This window comes from Anser cygnoides, chromosome 2 (assembly GCF_040182565.1).
Source record: "Anser cygnoides isolate HZ-2024a breed goose chromosome 2, Taihu_goose_T2T_genome, whole genome shotgun sequence".
Taxonomy (NCBI): Eukaryota; Metazoa; Chordata; class Aves; order Anseriformes; family Anatidae; genus Anser; species Anser cygnoides.
The window spans coordinates 131,440,599-131,449,097 of record NC_089874.1 but is presented as its reverse complement, the minus strand read 5'-3'; the positions used below and the strand labels follow the sequence as shown (position 1 = coordinate 131,449,097).

General features: G+C 37.1%; 1 long non-coding RNA gene across 1 annotated transcript in view; it reads left to right on the top strand.

Moving 5' to 3' along the window:
* The first annotated feature begins 6,105 nt into the window (after nt 1-6,105).
* The window catches only part of LOC125181596 (uncharacterized), a 34,633-nt gene continuing 32,239 nt past the window's right edge, over nt 6,106-8,499 (top strand). Inside the window, exon 1 of the long non-coding RNA XR_007160466.2 lies at nt 6,106-6,698. This is a non-coding gene — a long non-coding RNA (uncharacterized lncRNA). The remainder of the gene's footprint in view (nt 6,699-8,499) is intronic.

Below are 8,499 nucleotides of genomic sequence, written 5' to 3'. Positions count from 1 at the left end.
GTACATGTCCCAAGGCAAATCACTGAGGTAACCTCTCGTCACCGGTCTCCACCTGGACATAGAGCCATTGATCACCACTCTTTGGGTGTGACCTTCAAACCAATGCCTTATATCCTGAACGGTCTACCCCTCAAATCCATGTCTCTCCAATTTGGAGATCAGGATGTTGTGTGGGACCATGTCAAAGGCCATACAGAATTCCAAGTAGATGACATTGGTCAGTCTCCCCTTGTCAACTGATGTAGTCACTCCATCATAGACAGCCACCAGATTGGTCAGGTACAATTTACCCTTGGTGAAGCCATGCTGGTTGTCTCAGATCACCTCTGTGTCTTACATGTGCCTTGACATTGCTTCCAGGAGGATCTTTTCCATGATCTTGCCAGGCACAGAGGTGAGGTTTACCAGTCTGTAGTTCCCTGTGTCTTCCTTTCTACCCTTTTTAAAATAGGAGTGATGTTTCTCTTTTTCCAGTCACCAGAGACTTTGCCTGACTGCCAGGACTTTTCAAATATGATGGAGAGAAGCTTGGAAACAACTTCAGCCAATTCCCTTGGGACCCTGAGATTGATGTCATCATGTACTTGTTCAGTTTTATCAGGTGGTCTTGAACCTGCTCTTCACTTACAGTGGGTGGGACATTGCTCCCCCATCCTCCATCTACGGGTTCAGGGAAATGAAAGACATGGGAAGCCTGACTGGCTGTGAAGGCTGAGGCAAAGAATGTATTGAGTACCTCAGCCTTCTCCACGTCTGTTGTTATCAGTTCACCCTTCTCATCCATCAAAGGGCGTTAACTCTCCTTGGCCTTTCTTTTCTGAGCAATGTACCTATAGAACCCCTTCCTGTTATTCTTTGCATCCCTTTCCAAGTTCAGTTCCATCCATGCCTTGGCTTTCCTGATCCCGTCCTTGCACAATGAGACTGCATCTCTGTACTCTTCTCAGGCCAAGTGTGCCTCGTTCCACTGCCTGTGCATTTCCTTCTTGCACTCAGTTTGACCAGCATGTCCTTGCTCAGCCATTCCGAATGTCTGCCCTCCCTACCTGCTTTCTTATGCAGGGGGATGGAGAGTTCTTGTGCTTTAAGGAAAACATCCTTAAAATGTTGGTAGCTCTGCTCAGCTCCTGTGTACCTAAGGACAGTATTCCAGGGGATCTCATCCACTAGTCTTTAAATGGCTTGAATATTGCTCTTTGGAAGTCCAAGGTCCTGACTTTGCTCTTTGCCAGGCCCACATTCCTTGAAATCACAAACTCAACCAGGGTGTGGTCACTGCAGTTCAGATTTCCTCCAGTCTTTACCTCTTTAATGAGTTCATCAACAGGTCAGAGTATTGCAGTACCTTCTTTAAGCACATATTAAAAAAAAATAATAGAATATCAGATCCATTAATATGGGATCTTTCAGAAATAAGCAACAATTTATATGCCAGTTTATGTTAATTGATCTTCAACAATGTCTGCTCTTAAGGTATGTATACCAATTGTTCAAGGTATGTGCATCTGTGTTGTATTATTTTTAATCTTTTTTTTTTGGGGGGGGGGGGGTGGGGATGGGTGGGGTGGGGGGAGATTTGCCACATACCTGGAATTGTTCTGGTGGCTAAACATGCTTAAATTTTAGACCCACTGTGGCACCTTGGGTATACACACAACCTGGCAAATACAACACAAGAGCCACGGGGCTTTGCACCTTTTAAAACGGCATCCACAGACGAGCCAGCATACCCAAACAGTCTATAATGTCACAAAGGAACTATGCTTTGGTACCTGAATCAGTCTCCCCACTTCCAAAATCATACGAAAACTATTCAGAAGAGACAACAACAACAACAAAAAAGCAAACAAACAAAAAACTTTTCTATATAGTTTTTTTATATAGCACTTCAAAACAGGGAGAAGATGCAATCAGGTTTGCCATGAGCAATTTTAATTCTTTATTTTGAAGTCTTTACATGCACAAAGAAACAATCTCTCATTAACACAAAAAAGTACTTTTATTTAAATTTGCATGTTTTTCTGTTTTACGGTAGTGTTAAGACTTTGTATTTCTTCAGTAAAATAGTAGCATTCTTTAAATGTGTGTACCTTTAGTCACATAGGTAATCTGTTATATTCAGGACACACTTTATTATAGTCAAAGAAATGCACTATTTATTTACTTTATCAGCAGATACATTCTTAGGTGTACTTCAAGGTGTGAGACCGTTAGCTCTGAAACTAATTGAGGTGCGTATCATGTCCAATGTAACTTTCTGTTAGTAACTGGGAAAGGAAGCAGATGGAAAATGGGATAAAACACATCTTGGGTTCACCAAAGTCAGATCATTCCAGACTAACCCAATTTTTTTTTTTTTTTTGATAAGATAACTGATTGTCCGGACAAGGGAAATGCAGTAGATCTAATCTGCCATGACTTCAGAATAGCTTTTGGTACAGTGCTGCTTTCAAAACTGTTAAGATGGTAAGGGTGGGAATTAGTACTGGAGTTGTAAGGTGGAGATAGTTGGTTATAAAACAAGCAAATAGAAAATGAACTGTTCTAAAAAGAAGGGTACAGTGCTGAAAGGAGTTCTCCGTTAGTTCTAGGGCCAATATTTCACTGATGATCTTGATGCAAAAAGCAAACATTTATGAACATTCTCAACCTAAACAGCCTATAAAGAAAATTGGGAATGCCTTATGGGTCTGTAGAGTACAATTAGGCCTTACGACTTTTCAGTGAAGACACAAAAGAAGAAACGAAGAGAATTCAGGTCTCTCTAGGAAGATAAAGAATGAAGTTAAATAAGAAGTTAGGTACAAGGTTTTTCAGATTCAGCAGACTTCTTTCCACCTTACTAGATAATGCGACCACAATGGTGGTTTTATCCAGCAGAAGGAAGAGGTGCAAAACAAGTCTAATGATGGGTAGAAAGTGATGATGGTACTCTGACATGTTGCTGAAATGACATTATGGACTCAGATCTCCTTTTCATTACCTTTCACATGAAATCTTCCCAAATCTTAAAATTTTATTTAGCCAGATCACTTGTATGCATAAAAAGGTATTTAACAATCTCCTTGCTTTTAATCAAATTTACCCCCCAAATTGCCTCATGGTACTGCAGATCTTAGCAGGTCACTGGCAACTTCTGAAAACCTACTCTAAAATGAGATGAAGGTACAAAAGCATTAACCTTATATCAAGTAAAAAAATAAACAAAAGTAACAAATGTGCAGGGACAGACACGTCTGTCAGTTATGAATCAAAAGAACAAGTGGCTAAAAATGCAAGAAGTGCCCTGTTTAGAACAGTAATAATTTCCAGCAGTGGCAATACATCAGCATATTTAGGTAGAACACACAAATATTGATGCTTTCTGCAGTACATTTCCCTCAGTTTCCCAGCATCCACAGTTGCTACATTAGTTGTATTTCCCTGGTCAGTTATGTACTAGCTTCTCACAGATCTGTTGTCCGTACATTTGTCTAAATCCTTTTTTGAACATACTGAGCCTGTCTGCCACCACAACCATCTGAGCCAGCAGGTTCTAGAAGTTTACTACTTTCTGTGCAAAACAACAAAATAAAAACCAATCAAACAAAACAAAAACAAAAACACAAACAACATCAAAAAACATTTCTATCTGTTTAAAGTTATCTTCTAAGTTTCATTAAATGCAACCTATTTGTAATATTCTGGAATTTTGTAAACAGCAGTTGCACATTCAGCTTGTGCATAGCCATTGGGATTTTGTAAATATGCTTAAAGCTAGATACATGCATATGTTTTGTGGAGTTTTTAAAATCTTTTTTTTTTTTTTTTTTCTAGAAGAAACATTTCACTATGTTTTTCACTGATATTACTTTAATGAATGATAATGCACTATAGTTACTTTTTAAAAATCTGGGTCAAATAAATGTTTAAGGTCACCTCAGCTTTTTTTTTCCTTTGTACTTAAAAAGCTATGCGTTTATGTAACACATACCAGAAGGTAAGTTACAGTAAAACAGTTCTTGATTCCAGATGTTTCCTTGATTTAGGACTACACAAACTGCCTCAAACAAGGGCACAAAAAGCCTCCTCCCCCCGCCCCCCCCCCCCCCCCCCCCCAAAAAAAAAAGGAAAAAAAAAAAAGACTAAAGCAAGCAGTTCTGCAATTGACAGTCTGCAGTGAACTTGGTTATGTCTGGTTTGTAAGTGTCTACTTCTACTACCAAATTCTTCTGCAGTAGAAGCAAAACAATTCTGTGTTCTTTAGCCCAGTCTATATCACTTTCAACAGAATTTGAGTGTAACAGATTCATTAAAACACTTTAATGCAATAATTAAAAATACTTCTCACAAAAAAATGGACTGTTGGGTAGCTTCCATGTAGTGATTTGGTATATGTGGTCTCATTCACAATCAACAGACACCTCTCAATTATCTTCAGAATCAAAAAGGGCAACCTCCAGAATACCAGGAACTGTGCTGGAGAATGGCCTATTCTTTCCTAAACGTAGGATGTCTCGTCATCGAAGGTTGATAGGACTGTAAGCAGAGGTGTCAGTTAACTACTCCTGGAAAAATATGTCTTCATTCTACTTAGATTTCAGTTTAATATATTTCAGGAATACTGAGCTTGCTCCATATTCTCATACCATTTTCCTATTACTGTACATTGATCTATATTACACAGATTCATTTTTATGTGACAAACAAAAAAGAGACATTGGTATTGTTTGTAGACTTATTTGTAACTGTGCAAAGAAACAGATTGATTGTTTTTACCTTTATTATATCTCTATGGAATAGCAAGTTGATTATGAGATCATAATTGCCAGCTTCCATCTCCATTACTAAATTCCCTATGTAATCATAGATACATACTAGCTTAATAGAGCCAAACAAGTCATGCCTCTCCTCATAAATGCTACAACTGCCATTCCACAGTGTCCCACTTCTTGTTATCATAACAATTGTTATTGATTTATTGAGTTTTCTTATAGCCAATGGTTAGCCTTCTAAACCATGCCAACAGAAGCTGTGTACACCCACACTAGAACAGAGAGAATATGAAACAAAAATCTATTGATGAAATAACTAATTTAACAGTTTTTGTACATAAACATTTTTCGTAAGTGTGTACTTATGTATTATGGTACTTGTCAGTGCTTAAAATGCACTCTCAGTATTTCTCAAGTGTTTGTTATAAAATGATTTCTATCATTTCTTCTTCTTAGATGACTCACAAATGATTTAATGTTATCATAACTGAGGACAATTTAATAAAGAAATTTGTTTTCAGTATTCAAACATGCTTACAACCTATACCTTTAAATATGAGGTTTATTTTTTTTCTTTTTTTCTTTTAAAAATTTCAGTGATGGACAAATCTTTCATTTCTAGTTAGATGTTTTAGAAGATTAAAACAAAGGCAGTGCTTCAGGTGTGTCTTGTATTTTGCAAAGATCTGGAAAGACAAAGTCCCTGTTCATTGAAGTTTACAGTCTTTCAGCTAAGCTCAACAAATTAAGGCACCGAGCAGGAAAGAAATTGTGTGTTGGCAGCATGAAGACAACACAGGAAACAGCAAAATGGCAATAATATTAGCCTTTTAAAAATAGCAATATTTACTGCAGCACAGAATTTGATTTTCTTCTCTTTTGATATTTACAATTCTAAATGTGTAATATTGTAAACATTACACAATAGTAGGGTTAGTCAGGTACAGTTCAGTGATATGTACAACCACAAAACATGAAATAAGCTGCTAGTCTAACTCCTTTTTTTATAAAGCTGGTTGTATTGGTTATAGTCTTAGTGCAAGACATCAACAGGAAGCACATGAAAAAAACAGCTAATTTAGAATGTTTATAAGATGTCCTCCTACTCTGATAGTAAATTCATACCGAGACAAGGTAGAAAAGTTTCCAACAATAATATCTACACTCTGTTTTTTTAAACAAATATTGGTTCAGACTCCAGCAATTTGATTCAGCTATTCTAGTATGAAAAACCTCACACAACATAGCACATAGCAATGAAGTGCTGTCTTACCAGTCTGGTACAAAACTCTGCAACTCCTCCTTTTCAGAGTTCCCAGCAACCTCTGATGTCCATTTAAAGCAGCATTCCATTTTTTTTCACATCGATTTAATTGACTGTGCCCCAGAGATCTAAAGGTAGGCCTTAAATGGCGAATTAAAAAAAATCAGGAATTTGATTAGTAAGCCTACCACCACTACCAAATTTACAACTCAGATAATTTTTATTCCTGTTAAAGAAAGCAAACAAACTAGGCAACTTAAGAACTCTGAAATAAATAGCTATTGAATAAAATATTAATTTATATCACATATATGTTGTTTTTATGATTTTTCTTTTCCTGGAAGATATATATTATTGCTCATGACATCACATGTGCAAATATATGTATATTTATTATATATAATACAAATAGTTGTACACTAATCAACATGGTTAAGTTAGACTAGCAGTAAGAACTTTATATATTTTTTTTTCTTTAAATAGACACAAACCACTGTATCATGTTTACATGGCAAGTTGTTCGCAGTTGAGTGTCTGCAGTTTGGCTCCGAGGAGAGACTAGGGCTGCCCCATGCTGGACACAGCCAGTTCCAGCAGCTTCCATGCAACCCCAGAAGACCCACTGCACGGCACAGGAGGAGTGGGAGAGCAAGTGGATGGGGGTCTGGTAGCCAGTCAAGGTAATCCACTACAATTATTCAGATTAATACCATGTGACTGATTGTGATACACAACCACACAGTGGTGAGAGCTCTGTGAGAAACTGTATTTATAAACAGTACTGCTTAAGTTCCTTCCCTTACTGCCTTTTGTTCTAATGCCTTGTATAAAATGGGAATCAGATTAGTGGCACTTTAGACCAGTGCCTTGGCCATTTTCATTGCCCTTTCTCGAATTCAGAAATTACATTTTCTATTTTGCATTAAAAGGGTTGAGCTGTGACTTGATATATTTATTTAAAAGATTTAATACAAGAGCTTGCAATTTCGTGCGGTAGCTCTTTTAGATTTCTACAATGACATCATGCAATCTGATTTGATTTTAGTTCATTAAACTGTTAGAGCTTTGTTTCTGCTTCAAGAGCTTGAATTGTCTTTTGTGTTTTCTTAATTCACTCATGATCACGTTTTCTCTCATATTCAGCATTGGCACGCCCATCAAAAATGGAAGCAAAATGCTAATGCAGTTTGTGGGAAAGAAGTAGATATTGTTTCAATATAGGTGCAAGTGCTACTACTTTCTTTTGTTCTCTGTTAATTCAAACAGGTAAATAACTTTTTTTTTTTTTTTAATTTCCTGTGCAAGATCTAACTCTGCTTACATAGGACAGCTCTTATGTTAACTCTGCACATCCTGATGATGTTTAAACTTTCCGTTTATTTTATTCCTTGTTCACTTTCATTTCTTACAACAGCAGTCTTGAGATGACAGATCTACAGTTAGGTCCACTTGCTTTTTCTTCCCTTGCTTATAATTCAGACTTAGCATGTCCAAGTAGATGCATATTCAAAGTCTGTCAGACTCTGAACGTCCCTATTTTTCTCCATATAGGCAGCTTTAAGGCAAAGCAGGATATGAAATCTGCTACTTACAGAAGTGTTTCCACTGGCTGGCATTTCTCAGGAAAAGAGGGTGCAAATATCATAGAATAATCGTAGAATCATAGAATTCTTTGGGTTGGAAGGGACCTTAAAGATCATCTATTTCCAACCCTCCTGCCATGGGAGGGGCAACACTCCCAGATCATTCTCCTCAGGGCTGCTCTCAATCCATTCTCTGCCCAGCCTGTATTTGTGTTTGGGGTTGCCCAGGCCCAGATGCAGGACCTTGCACTTGGCCTTATTGAATTCCATGAGGTTTGCACAGGCCCACCTCTCAAGCCTGTCAAGATATGGAGGTTAAGAAAGACCTTTAGCTGAGATGAATACGGAATATAGTTACTATTTATATTCTGAGATTAGAAAGCTAAAGGCTCTTCAATATCCTAAAAAACTTCAGGTAAACCATTTACTTATTTGCACTTCAAATGGAAGAAAATTTGCTTAGAACATTCACAATGTTAATAGTGTATCAGGGAGCTGCCAGAGAGGCAACAATTCATAAAGTAATTTCTGAATTTACTTGCAAAATGATGAACAATATCTAAAAGCATCTGATTTTTTCTTACTCTATAACTTTGAAAAATTTGTGCAGAACTTAAGTCCTCATATCCTAGTTAGCTGCTTTTTTTTTTTTTTTTTGGCATATGTGGTTTAATTTGGAATATGAGCTGATTAGATCCTTGTTTCATGCATTATAAAAGTGTCTCATATCTTTATCATTACATAACTCACACTATATTGGTGAGTCTTTTTATAAACTTATCAAACTCAATTTAAGATACAATTTGTTGTTTTTGTCACCACTACCATGCCAGGACCTCACTGCCCTGATTGCTGGAAACTGTTTACAAATTGTAGTTCAATTTATACATGATTGGTT